Below are 15873 nucleotides of genomic sequence, written 5' to 3' on the forward strand. Positions count from 1 at the left end.
CCCCTACCATGTCATACATCCACCATATGACAAATAGATGAGTGGTACCACAGGTGTATGGGAACAGTCCAGCAACATCTGTGTGACACAATTACAGACAGCACTGCAAAAGTGTTGTAGGGTATCACCTCTTTGTGGGTGCCCAACATTCGCAGTACACAGATGTTTGTAGAATGTGTACATGTGCCTGATATATGTGAACCCTCTGCCAGACAAATGTGGCTGTCTGGAAAACAGTTGAACAGCATGTAATGGTTGTTTCCAGACTGTGCTGAATGTGGTTGTCATAGGCCAGACACCTCAGAAAACAGTTATGGTACTTTAATATCTGTTACTGTATTCATTCCCTTACATTGCATGCTCAATATGTACACCCAGTTGCTGAGGGTGAACCTGTGTCCCCCCACTACTACTGGCTATAATCTGCTGTCCTGCTGCAGGGGGTGAACAGGTATGCTAGCCATAGCTCTAAGGTGATGTTATACAGGTGTTGAGTACATGGTCACCTTGCCAAAGTACATCAGGAACAGTCAGGGACACCTGGACAATGTTTGAACTATGCCTGTATGACATTCATAGCGTGAGAGGAGCAGACTGACAGTACATCATGTGAGATGGCAGCTGTATCCACCATTACTGACATTCCCTGCTGTCTAATGCACAATCCAGTTGCATTTGTACGAGCTGATCAGTGCTGGGGGGACTCAGGGGCCAGAGCTGTGGTCTATGTCACAGCAGACAGAGCCAAATGGGAAGCGTGTAGCTACTGAACAGCTGTTTAGCAGCAACATGTAATTCCAAGTTATTTACCACAAACCTCCTTGTGGTAATCCCTATTTCTGATGCCCACATCACCCAACTGCATCCGATTACATGAGGAATACTATTACATACTGGTATGGAGCTGTACTCCTTTATGTACAGACATTCTTTGGTAGAATGCTAGGATAGCACAGTCTGTCACCACAGAGAAAGCCACAGGCCTGTGTGCCATAGGCAGCAGCTTGCCTTTTGTAGGTAATGCTCATGGACAGCTGATTGCCTGTGCACCAGTCTGTGGCTCAGACTTGCTAATTGCATTCAGAACAGCTGGATTGCATTTTAATTAGCCAAAGTCATGGCAACACCGTGCTGTATTTCAGGCCTTCCTGTAAGCCTTGACCCTTTTCCTGGCCCGTGAAAAGGACATTATTGAGGTGTAGGGACTACAACATCATAGAGAGTAGATTGAAAAACTGTCCACAGTTGGATTTGTATGGTATCTCCACAGTTTTGCATGCTATGTTTGGCCATTGTGAATAGACTTTCTGATTATGTGGGTAGTTTAGTGTTTAATAGTTTTGCATACTATGTTTGGCCATTGTAAATAGACTTTCTGATTATGTAGCAATTTATTGTTTAACAATGTGGGATGAGGTCAGTAAAGAGACAGACACATGTGAGTTGCATATGTCATTTGCGTCAGAATATGCATGCTGCTGCAATAGTAGCTGGTCCATCAGCAGTGTATGTTTATAGGCGAAGACTTTGACACATGTCCCTGTCACTTGACCATTCACCCCTACCCCTTTATGTATGGGTGTTGTGTGGATTCCCTGTTCTAGGTGTTTGGAAGGTACGGTAGGTCTGTATCAGGTAGCTGAACATACCAATGCATATGTTTCAGGCTGCAGCTGCTGTATTCTGCCCAGGAGCCATACTGAGGATTGCAAACACATTGTGGGACAGCAAGCTGTACATGTGAGTGAGGCAGCAGTGTCAGCTCTGTTGTCACAGCATAGCCAGGGTGAGGGTACCCATAACTGTCCAGGTGAGGCATGTCCTTCTGGTACATATGTTATGTAATAGTGCCATCCATAGAGTTGTAGGTGACATTTAGGAAACCTATACATATTTGTGAAGGGTGGCCCAACCTACAGGTCTTTGAGTTGTTAATATGGTGGCAGTGGCTGCAGTAGCAGAAAAAAAGTTCTGCTTAAAATTGCATGACTCAGTCATTTAATTGTTCCAACAACCATGTACTGGACATGCAACACACTGGAATGGAAGCCAGGAATGTGGGTGGACAAATGTTAAGCATGCTAGGAATGTAACAGATTGAGGTATGGAGCCAATAATCTAGCATGTGTATTTACAAGACATATGGGCATGCACACGGTCTGTTACACAGGATTGGCATGAACATGTGTGAGCAGATGTGTATGATGTGTGACACTGAACTGTCTGTCATGTTTCATAATGTCAATGTGTACTGACTTGCCAGTACGTCAACACACAGCATGGGTTGAGTGACAAGTGTGCCAAATATAGATGGCACAGCTGTAGACATTCTGCAACAGTCTGCAGTTTTCATCTCTACCTGATATCCTAGGCCTCACATACATCCATCAAAATGTATTTGTCTGTGTACTGGTTTGGTTTGTGTATCGCAGTCCCATGTACACTGTCATTTGTCCCATTATATGTACCAGCAGTGTGTCACTGGCAAGAAGGATATATTTATGGAAACAGATGTTAGTTTTCATAGCTGAGTGGCTTAGTGGGCGAATGCGCTGTGCTTGCTGTCATCCTGGGTTTGAAACTTGCTAAGGGCTGAATGTTTCTCAGTTGTGCATCACTGATAAACAGGATAAATTTATGGAAACAGCTGCTAGTCTTCAAAGCTGAGTGGTTTAGAGGGCAAATGCACTGTGCTGTAGTTAAAAGGGTCCTGGGTTTGAAACTTGCGAGGGAGATAGTTTTGTTGATATGCAGAGCAGTGTCAGACAGAAGGTGATTAAAGCAGCTTTAAGTGGGTTTGTGTGGGTTTCATGCATCACAATGTCAAGTAGCACTTAGTCCTGCTTAAACCCATGCTATTTCAAAAAAAGAAAAGTAAAAAGGGGTGATAGGAAAGTTGTGAAATGGGGGCAAGCAGGGAAAAAGCAATATGAAAGGCAAGTAGGGATGTGTAGGATGGGTGTAGGAAAGGACCATAGCTCTTCATTTTTTGTACAGCAACAGCTGTGCATGCTGTGGATAATTTGGAATTTGGAGCCTCACATCTCATAGGGAGGGGTGTGGGTGACATAACTTTGTTGAGTAATTGCTGGGATGATTGATGGCAGTGTACGTGGGGAGAAATGGAGAGCTATCTATGAGGTGATTTTTTTTTACAGGACAGATGCCCTTTTTTTAAGGAGAGAGTAGAATATTGGGGAAGGGTTGTAGGTACATTTGGGGAGGTACGTTGGGTAGGAGAGGTGTTTGGAGACAGACTAGACAGACAAGACAGCAGACATGGGCAGTATATGACATATGGGGGTTAAGCACCTTGGACAGGAAGGGTGTTTGGGACTTGGAGGACCAAGTACCTCCAGATGGCAACAGTGGGACTGAGCTCCCAACCCATGGGGAGTCACCACTGCTCCTTCATAGCTCTGAAGGTGGCTGTGCTGGGGGCTAAGCACCAGCGCTGGCCTGCCCCTCCAGGTGCACCAGTCTGCCCTTTATGTGGCACAATCGATCATTCAAATCATGCTGGATAATTCTGCTTGCCATGCCTGGAAATTATTGCCGGGTGACCAATCTCTCGCTGCGCCTGCACCTAGGGGGGGATGGGCCCCATTCCCTGAGACTGTTCCACCTATGAATGGTACAGAGCCAGCAGAGGGGGCAGCTCCAGGTTGGGTCCCAGATGTGCTAGGACACGGTGCCATGGCTAGATGAGGTGGGATAGGTGGATCTGTTGGAACCAGCCTACCATACCATACTATGGTGTTCAGGTTTGTCAAAGTGTATAGGTAAGTCACAAACAGAACATTTCAACATTAGTTATAACAGCATGCATGGGTATTCTAATTAACCCAGAACAATAAAATTGTATAGCATACAGAACACAGGCATGAACGGAATAACAGTAATTATTGTAACAGCATGCTAGTAACAGTTATGGCAAAAGGCCCATGACATTGGTATTTCAACAAGGTATGTTAGTATGCAACCATTGTAATATATAACCTATAATATAACCAAAGGCCCACCATTAGGTTTTGAGAACATATGTGAAAATCGAACCTTACCCATACTATAAGAATAATAATTTGTGATGCAGATAAGAGGTGGAGGGGAGAGAAAGACATTCCATTATCAACTGTATATGCTATATTTTTCACAACAGTACTGCTCAATTCTCTACAGGTCTGCCCTTACTTTATGTCTACAAGTGCCCTATAGCTTCTGTAGCACATACATACCTCTCAAGCTGTCTGTGATGGGATGGGCCAAACTGTAACACCTACAGGTACATATCTACAGGGGACTATTACATGTACTTTGCACTGATATTGTGTGAGTGTGCTGTTAGCATACTTCAACTTGGTTTATATCTGCGACCAAGGTTTTTGGCTGTAGTGGTCACTATCCATGACACAGAGACACTTGATAGACGTATCATGCACAATACAGAGAGTTTGCACTTATCTTGCCGTCACTGGCAGGCATGAGGTTACACTATCAGTAGACATTTACAGACACAACAGGCATATAGCCGTACCGACAACAGACCATTAAATTTGTCTTATTACCTTGGAATAGTAGTGTACTTCATGTCATTTTATTTAACAGAGTCTTATCACCTTGCTGAGCAATACTGTTTACTCACTAGTACATCTGGACATTAGTATGCCCTTCATACAGCTACTACAGAGATGTATTTACCTGTAAGTCCTGTTAACAATACATAACTGTTACTGTAAATAGTCAGTACTACTATATCTTAGTATCTGTCCCTGGATTCAAACCCCGGTCCGTGTGTGGTAAACTGAACAACATATATATTGATTAACATGCTGAGCTACTGGGCAACAGGTGTGTGCCAACTGAATGATATGTACCTAAAGCTCACCTGGTGACAAAGTCTGACCTGTTAATATAGGTAGAGTGTCACACAAGACTGCAGTGACCGTTGAACATACATGCATGAGATTCATGCATGACAGAGATAGTAGGTGAACTGTCTATTAATATTTGGAATGCACGTGTACACAATTAACCCCTAGTGGATAGGAATATGTGTGATCTGCACAGACCATATCAGGGTGCTGGGTTGCCTACCTGAACCATATACATTTGCAGATGGTATATTTGCAGTCTACAGCTATTACAGTTTCATACTTGCCTGCATCAGTGTACCTATATTCAGGAAAGCATATAGCTGAAATGCAAAGGTTAACACAAGACAATCCTAGGAGAAACACACTATAATACCTTAGACAGTACTACTCTAGGTTTAGATCTTAGTGCAGAACAAATATATTGCATTATATCTTTTAGTATAGCTTCACATCTACACTTTAGCATTACAGTTAATTATTGGCCAACCTTCGGTCACTTCATGGTATTATACCTGTGTTTAATTCACAGCACCTGTAATACTTGATTTCTTGAACAACAGCCCAGAATACACACAACAATTGGCAGAACACAGATTTATTGAGGGTGACATGACACAGTGATTAGTATACAGCTGACAATCTTTATTGTTCCACACATTAAATAATGCAAGGATTGGAACACATCTGTTATCACACAATCTATGCAGTGCTACCTTTATTTCTTCACAATTCTGACTGCAGCTGTACTGTATTTCCTGTAGATTAGAAATGCAGTTAATTTATTCCCTTCACATTTTCAATGCCGGTGTACTTTATTACCATAACATGTATTATTAATACAATATACTGATGTTATTCCCACACATTATTAATGCTGTATTAACTTTCTTTCCTTAACATTAATGTGTTTCATGCTTTCGTCTATATTGATCTGTATCTGGCAATACTCATTTATATCAGTCCAGGTCTATGAACACATTGATTGCAGTACACTCACAACAGAATTTACCTACTGGCAGTTACTATTGTACTTTCTTAATTACATTACTATATATTTCAAGATATATATGTACACACCACACTCTCGGTGCATCCTGGCCAGACACCCTGCATGGGCCTACAGGGGAAAACATACCATTATGCATACCTGTCTATCAGATATTCATACTAGAATTTGGTAAATCAATAGCTCTTATACTTACAAGCTTTTGGGGCATTGCAGTCCCAAGCATCTTGGATCCATTGTGCCAAGATCCCCCCCTTCCTACGCTTCAGGTTGTCATAATGATGACACACCTGCTCACCAGTGTGGGGGATGCCAGTTGCAGTGGTGAGGTCACGTGCCAGCCAGTCACAGGCCTCTGATTTGTATTCAAGGCCCTGGTACTGGCCCTGCAAAGAGCCCAACCATGACCCTGGACTCCAAAATGCCCCATTGCACACCCTCTCCAACTCCAGCCATAGCTCCCACAGTGATCAAACTCCAACAGGTTCTGGCTGTATTCCCACCTACTGCACTTAAATAAGGCAGTTTTCCTGCCCTTTGCCACCATTGGCCATTTATAAACATGGTCAGCTCCGTTTAGCACCCCGCAAACCTGCTGAGCTCAGCAGAGCAGTGCTTAGGGAATGCTTGGCAGTGCATAGGGGTGCACAAACCTGCTTAGCTATGCTTAAACATGACCTTTCTTAACTAATTAAATGGATCCACTTTCAATTTTTAGATGTCTGGCATGTGTCTATTGCTACGAGCCATGCCACGCAAACACACACAAAAAAATAATTAAACGTGTTTCACTTTATTATTTAAGTGGCATCTGGCACTTTAACAGTATAGGGGGTGTGTTACTCATCTGTGGACACTGTAACACACCCCCTACACTGATTCTGTGCCATGTTACATGGCTCTCTTTCAGTAGTACACCTTCATTAATATGCAAGGTGCGCTGCCGAGGAGGAGCTGCAGACACAGCCGCAGTACACTCCGTATAAGACTTACACTATTCCTACATTGATTTTTTAAATCTGGAGGATGAGGTTTGTTATGAATCATTTACCCACCGTTACTTGAATATTGTCTGATTATAACGAAACACATATCAATTCCAAGAAAATTTTCCTGTGAATATGATCTCATTTTATATTTTTTTGGAATTTTTTTCTCCCATAATCTTATTATCAGGACATAATGGACCATTGTGTGGACATGCATCAAAATTTTTAATTTTGTTGATACAAATGTACCAACTGCATTTCTATGTATTTGGATTGCCACTAAAAATATTCTATGTATACCAACACTAACTAGATTATGCATATCTTTGCATTCTATGTTTGAGCAATCTTTAGAAAATTGTATATGCAGTATAACTGTATAAAAGTTTATACTCAATGTATTTCCAATCTTTAGAAAGTTTGTGTAAAAAACTTTTGGATACATCTGTAAATATAATATGAACTTCAATATTTCTTGAATTTGTGAATGAAGGTTTATTCCCTCGGCCTCCACTGAAAATGGGTTTTCAACCCAATGGACTTTCCCAGTCAACAAATGTCAATAAACAAATAAATATATAAATAAATAAAAGAACTAAAAGTGTTACTCAACTGTTTTTATTGTCTTTTAATTATCATTGTACATCAGTCTTTTAGATGAACTATACAACAGAATTGCATGTATATTTAATTCCAGGTGTAATAGTAATTGATTCATCGCTATGCATTGTTACACAATTTATTCTGCTGCTTAGCAAACTGAATCTTTTGTAAGACACTACTACAGCAATGATCTGCATACATAATTACTTATTTTATTGCATACAACAATTCTCACTAATAAAAGAATATATAAAGTGAGGTCACCGTTAAGTTTAAAAGTTTAGGGTTAAAATATTTTCTAGGTTTTTTTTTTTGTTTTTGTTTTTTTGTTATGTCAGCGCTTGTGATACATTCATTGCTTCTGGTTACCATAACCAAATGGTACAGACTTACATTTAATTTTTTGAGTAGAACAGAGGCACAGTTAATGTTAAACTTCACAAGTTCTCAGCTTCTGTTTTAAAATAACTTTGTGATGCACGCTTTGGCTTTTGTTTGACTTTCTTTTGTTTTGATAAAACTCACTGTCATGGAGAAAACATTAATATAGTCAATGTGAAGTATGCAAATTTTGTCTTTTCAGATTTACGTAACTTTGCAAAGTTTACTTTTCATTGTGTTATAGATTAAACAACTGGTGAAGTATTGCAATACAGAACAAATAAACACTGTTGTAGGAGCACAGCTAGATGGGAATTGTAAACCAGAAACTTGCACCCTAAGTTAAACTTTACTTAATCATGGCAGCATTGCCATGGGAGTGACACATGCCTTTATTTGACTTTGGCTCTAAATCTTTGTAGAACAAGATGAATTATAAACTGCCATATAAATGGATCAAATGATAAAGTAAGTTTTACTCTTCCTCACTGGAAGAAATGTGTATATGCAAATTGGGACTAAACTTTTGAACTGCATTAATTGTACAATAGACAAAAGTCGACAGACAAATCAGGGATGGTTTCATTGTGTCAGCGCTACTGAGAATAATCAACTTTTTGTTGGTATTCAAGGAAAAGAAAATGTGCAATAGTTTTTGTCTTGAATGCTTTATTCATTTTCCACAAAATGCTTCTGTGGGCTCTATAATGAAATCTTGAAATATATTATCATCAGGATGTTACTGATGTTATTGTTTATTCAGAACTAAAGAATTTGATCTCTAAAAGAGTGGAGCTTCTTAAGTTATATTACTCTAATGAAATGAATTTCTGATGGTAATTAACTTGGCCTCAGTCTTCATGACAAATGCTGGGCTGTGAATCAAGCCATTCTTTCCGATATTTTTTTTAAAATACTTTTGTTTTTCATTTTTAATGATGTAATCATTGCTGTAAATAGTTACTTTTATAAATTATTTATTAATAGCTAAGTTATGTAAGCAAATTATTATTTGCTTCAAATAACATTATCATGTACTGAAATTATTTTGCTATGTTTTGCTTATCATTTGTATCCACTATTTTAATGATGTTATATTATTTATTCTTACTTCATTATTGACTATACTGTGAATTATGATATCCAATTTCCTCTGTATGTCTTATAACATGGTGTATGTTGACACAGCAAAGCGAATAGCACCATAAAGCTGTAAAACAAAACGGTCTGAATCATTTTCCTTATACAGTGTCTCACCATGTCTATAGTTACATAATTCCTGACTATCATATGTTAACTGTAAACTGAATAGCTAGTATTGTTAGTAATAACAGTTAGTAATAATAGTAGTATTAAGTGTTTACTAAAATAATTGCATTATATTGTGATGCATTAGTAGTGCGCATATATGCTATTTATAACATTATCTTGTAATCTTTGTACATTTGTACTTTTGCATGAGTTCTTGTAATCTTTATAAGAATTGGAGATTTGTCTTACTTGCACATGCTAAGAGAAAAAAAAATAGGAATCATGGGTATGTGAATAAACGTAGCAGTAGCAAAGGTAACTGATGTGGGACTGCCTAAATTAAGCATAGGCAGAGTAGTGGTGAAGAAAAGCAAAACTGTAACTTTTACCCTAATACTTGCAAATAGAAGTGCAAGTTCAGGGCTGCCATGGAGTATCGGTCCCATTCTCTCTCTCACAGCATCAGCTGCCTGTGTGCTGCTCTTTCGATTTTCTTTGGCTTTCAGTCAGAACTGTTTATAGTATACCACTATTGTGGACACTGTTGACTAACAGTGACTCTGTCACCAGTGTATCATTGTTAAACAGTTTCACTGTTTTCTGTGTCCTTTTTTCATTTTTTTTTTTTACTTCCAAGCCTGCTTTTTACAGCTGATAGTTCATCATTTGCCATTTCTTCTCTCGGACTGTTTCTGTGACTATAGTATATGGATTATTTGTAAATCTGTGCTGGTGTTATTTAACTTTCTTATGGTTGCCCGCTTAAGTTACAAGTAGATCAGTTCTGCAGACATGTATGGGATTGTTGGTTTAGATATTAACTAAAATTTGAAAGGATAGTTAAGGGCTCCTATTCATTTATTCATGGTTTGATTTCACAGATGATCCTGCAGACCACTGGCAGCCACATGCAAAGTAATGTTTAAAATGACCATTGGAGAGCAAAGCTGACTTCCTATGATTTCATACACCTCACTGACATACTAGTGCCTAGTAGTGCTACTTTATCAACAGCAACTGTACCTTAGCTATATCTACTGCAAAACACATACAAGGAGTACCAGGAGGAGCAAATACGTTTTCAGTGTCACTATCCTTTACTGCTTTTATGATGCCATACTGCTATAAGTCAGACCACTCTGATACACCCAGGACACATAAAAGAAGTCACAAAATGAGTCAAGTATACTATTATCTTATGGTAGCTATGTCTAAGTACTCAGTATTTAAAATACAAATACCAACAGTCATTCTTCATCAGTTTTGTGTAATTACACTTACATGAATTTAGAAACAACTTACTGCAAGCTTTAAAAGTGAATAATGGAAACTGTTTCATAATTGAGCAAAGCCATTTAAGTATACAGGCAAATGTAATCCTGGGGAGAGAGAGAGAGATATGAAGTAAAATACTTTGAGCAGAAAAATTACATTATAGCTATAACCCATGCCTGGGTTTGGATAATGCTGGATTTACCCACAGTTGGTGTGGTTTGGTCATGAGGGCGAAGCCAGAGTGGCCAAACAAAGACAACCGTGGGTAAATCCACCATTATCCACACCCAGAAGTGGGTTATTGCTATTATACAATGACATTATTTAAGAAAAAAAAAATACTTTTCTTAAATAATGACATTGTATAATGCCTCCGTGCTGCCCTTCCATAGCTGTCTGGTATTCTGCGGCAGTTCTGATGTACTGCACATGCGTATGCTTACGCAGTACATCAGAGATGTGGGTGGAAGCAATGGAGAAAGCAAGATCTCCGTTGCTTTTTACAAAGTGTCTCGCTATGTTAAAGGAGTTTAACATAGCGAGACAGCTTTTAAAAAAGCAACGGAGAAAGGAAGATCTCTGTTACTTTTTTTAAAGCTGTCTCACTACGTTAAACTCCTTTAACATAGCAGGACAGTGTCTAAAAAGCAACGGAGATCTTGCGTTCTCCATTGCTGTAAAAAAAGACTTATACTAATGGAAAAAGTCCAGGCGACCGGACCTTTTTCCATTAGTATAAATCTGATTTACAATGTGCACACTGATCAATCAGTGTGCACGTTTTGAAATATTAAAGGGGGGGTCATTGTATAATAGAAAATAATCGACTGCCAGTTAATTGGTCATACTGCTACTGTAAGCATTTATTGGAAGTGAGCTGATCTACACAAACAAAACTTATATGTATAATCTGTAACCTTTATCTTTTTGAATGTTTTGATTATCTTTGCAGCATTGTAATCTTTTGTGCATGCTTATTTTATTCACTTTTATATTACTTTAAATGTCTTGTTTATCCTTGGATTGTTAGCTTCTATTTATTCTTTTTATGCATTTTCTAATGATTTATTTCTGGTATTCTGCCCCCGAATTGTGGCTAAAAAGAGTCCTCAGATCAGGCTATCTACCTGGTTAATGAAGTCTAAATAAATAAATAACACAAGATATGTGCAATTTACCAACTTCTGAATTTAAACTTTAGCAATTTCTAAAGCCTCAAAGATAAATTTTGCAAATGTGTTCTCACTGACGCTGACACCAGTTGTCTTTTTTTTCTCATCTATAGACTACAAAAAAGGTTTTGTTACTGCTCAGAGTCTATAAAGTCTACTAGACACTCAAGAGGAAAAAGAATTGCTGAACTATACTGCTGCACAAAACATTTCATACAATCATAGGTTTATACTAGGCTTACAATCACATGGGCCTTTTATAAGCCTAGCCATGTAACCCAAATGTGTCCCACAAGTTACTGTATCAAAGAATTTCTGTATCTTAGTCATTATTTTAACAGGTCTATGTCAGTCATTGCCTAATTTAATGACTACCTCTGTCTATCAGAGACATGTTTGCCAGACTATGGGTGAATTTCTGATTTCCAATCCATCAGTCAGGGTTACTTGAATAGGGTTAGGGAAGCACTCTGCTTTATGTGGATGGGAAGCCTATTCCAGAGAATGTGGATTCTCTGAAATACATATCTGCCCCTCCAACATGTCCTACTTATGTTGCAAACAAAATATAGGCCTTTAAATCTAGTAGTCCAGATGCAGTTTGTTTTGTAGATAAGTAAAATGTCCATTAGAATGGAATCCAATGATGCCTTGTAGGCCAGGCATTTATCACCTCCCAGCAGTCTGCAGGAAACAGAATATAGTGATATGGCTTCCATGAGATCCACACAGGACATTGTGTTTATGCCCTGTAGTCTTTTTGTGAGGAACCTTTGCGTACATTCCAGTTATTGCATATTCCTAGTCAGGAACTTACTGAAGAGGGCATTATATTCAATGATGGATCTGATAAGGGCCAAATACAGTGGCATGATGACTTCCTTGGACCCAGATGTCATACCCAAACATATAACTTGAGCAACATTGAATGGCTTCCTTACTACCTTGACTACATGTTGGTCAAAGGCCAGCTTACTACCTACATATGTTCCTAAATCCCTGACTACGGTGTCCACTCTTAAGGGTATTGTATCTATAATATAGTTACCCAGAGTATACAACTTCTCAAAAGTTACTGTTATGCATTTGCTGGCATTGATTTTTAAGCCATTGTTTTGGCAACAGTCATTTGTCCATATTAGACCTTTTAATAAAATGTATGTGTCTTGGGACATTCTGTGACTACTCCTGGTTTGCATTCATCTACAGACTTGGTCAGCCAGAGATCTTTGACTCACTGGCTTTGACTTCTGAAAAGTAGATGCCAAAGAATAGTGGTCCCAGCATGGAACCATAACGAGTCAACTGGTGACTGGCCTCTTTGTGGAGGTGGTCTCACCAATCTTGACTTATTGGTCCTATCTCTCAGTCAGCTGGTTATCATGTGTGTTATGTGGGGGATTATGCTTAATTCCATATGTTTGTCTATAATTTCTGAGTGAGATATTGTATCAAATACCTTAGCCAGGTCAAGATAGGCAGTGTACATCGTTTCACCCTTGCCCAATGCCATGATGGCCTTTTCTAAAATGTCCACAAGGCTTAGTAGGCATAACCTGCCTTTGATGAAACCAAATTGGGTGGGATCCAGTGTCTGAAGCTTTCCTATGTCGTTGTTAATCATTTCCATGATAATTCATTCCATGGATTTGCATGCACCACTAGTCAGACTATTGGGTCTATAGTTCCTGGGATGCATCGGGGTCCTTCACTTCCACGGCACAATCCTTGTTCTGTGACCATAGCTGAAAAGTGATTCCAGTGGCCCTGGTAAGTCATATTTCAGACTATTCAGTTGGTGATGTAGTATATTATCAGACCCCATAAAAATGGTGTTTTTGTTCAAACACAGGGCCACTAGGACCTATTCCCTATTTATACTGGGAGGGGTGACATTAGAATGTATTTCATGGGGGGGGGTGGAGGTGAGTAAAGGTTTAAGTCTGAGGTGAATTTATCTACCGGCAGAGTTGCTACATCACCCATTTCAGTAAATGTGCCACAATTAACCACCAGTTCAGCACACTGTCATGTGTTGCCTTTGAGGTTTTTGTCATAGCAGAAGAAGGACTTGTGATTGTCTTTGGCCTTGGAAACTATTTTGACCTCTACACTGGTTTCCTTGGTTTTTATTAGCTTTCTTAGTTGTCTGTTAAGTTTGACTTGAGAGTTCTTATCTTTTGGGGCGTTACACTTTGTAATTTTAGCTATTTTAGCTATGACTTTTTTTTCTTATTGTATAATTATTTTAATTTAGGATTCCACCAGTGTGGTTTGATATTTACATTTGTTTTTTGTCTTTCTTCTGGTAGGTATAGAAACCTCTATGCAGCCATTGACATGGTTGTACAGAGTTTCTGTGGGTCTATATTACCAAAGCAAAAAACGTATTCCTGAATACCTAAACATCAACACCTATACCGCGAACCGCAAAAATCCCGAATGCACTAAACTGCGAAAAAAAAAAATATCAAACTGTCATAGTCGGCCAAACCCACCACCAGCTACATACTACCTACCCAAAGAAAATAAATAAACCACACACATACACTAACCAAACCCTACTTCTAACCTAAGGTAAAGCATCGAAACCCTACCTCTAACCCTACACTAAACCCCACATACACAACTAACTATGCACCATCCTTAACCCCTCCCTAACCCTAAGGTCCATAACTACTGCACACGTCTCCTACACACATACACCCAAACAAAATAAATAATCCGCATACATACATTTAACAAAACCCTACTTCTAACACTACATTAAACCCCACATACACAACTATCTATGCATTATCCTAAACCCCTCCCTAACCCTAAGGTCCATAACTACCGCACACTTCCCCTACAGACATACACCCAAACAAAATAAACAATACACATAGATACACTTAACATATCCCTACTTCTAACACTACACTAAACTTTACATACATTACTTATCTATACATTTACCTTAACCCATATCCTAACACTAAAGTACTATCTATCGCACACTTACCTTACAGAGCTATACCGCAGATGGGCCAACCAAAACAAATCAACATTTCGGAATTCGTGATTTTGTACATTCAGGATTTCCATACTTCACGCAAAACGTGTCCACATCTTCGTATTCACTCATACAGTTTTTTGCATTCGTAATATAGACCCAGTTTCTGTGAACAAGTCCACATATGCTGCTGCCTTGTTTTGTCATTTCTGTGGGAATGGCATTTTTATAGGTTCCTAACTATTATTGGGTTTACTAGGGTTTATGAACTGATTTTTATTTTGAAGGAGACAGATTTGTCATCTGATCTTATCAAGGAAGGCATGACAATGGGGAGTGCAGAGCTTTCTCATATTTGTGATAACCCAGTCAAATATCTTTGAATCTATAGTGGCCTAATGGTCAAGGTGTTTGCCTTACAAACACAAGGTGCAGCGTTCGAGTCTCACAAAGGATAATTGGCTAGGCTTGCAATGGCTAGCAAGAGCAGTTAGCTTAGTACTAACGTATGAACCTATAGTGGCTGTATGCACTATCCAGTCTAGGGTGTTTGTGTTTACGAAGGCCAGGAATCTCTGTGCCTGCAAATTAGAGACTGTATAGGATTTCTACTCTATAGAAGGATAATTAAACTACCCTATGTGTAAGGTGTTTGGTTGTTTGGTGAAGGCTTCTAGTTTGCCTAAGTAAGGACTGTGGGTTTCATGGGGCTTAGAGGGTGATCTAATGCTTGTTAGGATGTGGTATGGGGCTTTGTTTATGGTAATATGCACAAGGAGAAATTCCCCTGCATCATCCCATTTAATCAACCTAGAGGTACGCTTGCTACTGATATAGATCAAGATACCTCCACCTTTAGTCCCTTTCTGTGCAGTTGTTGACCTAAATATGTGAAAGGCACTATTGCATTGCACTGCCAGGGTACTCTCTTTGGCTTTAAAGCATGCCTTATTTGATCTGGGATCTTAATCATGTAGTTACAGTTACAATTGTTATTTTTTGCAGGAAATGAGTTTCACTTTCTGAACCACACTATAGGCCTTTAGTAGCATGCTCCTGATTTCTTGTGTTTTGTTGTTGCAAGTGAGCAGTGCACTGATAGCTTGGGTGGACAACGTACTGCCTATCAGTAACACACTACCATGAGTCATAGATGTGCTAAAAACACTTTAGTGCTCCATGTTTTCTATCTTAGACACACTACTGGACACTTACATCACACTACTGCAAATATGCACTGTGTTATCTTGTTGCCTCTTGACGTACATCATGTGGTGTCCCTGACATGGGGGTATTTGATATGTCCATTAGTTTACTCTACTCAAAT

Source organism: Protopterus annectens, chromosome 1.part1, assembly GCF_019279795.1.
Source record: "Protopterus annectens isolate FY-2018-M chromosome 1.part1, PAN1.0, whole genome shotgun sequence".
Taxonomy (NCBI): domain Eukaryota; kingdom Metazoa; phylum Chordata; order Ceratodontiformes; family Protopteridae; genus Protopterus; species Protopterus annectens.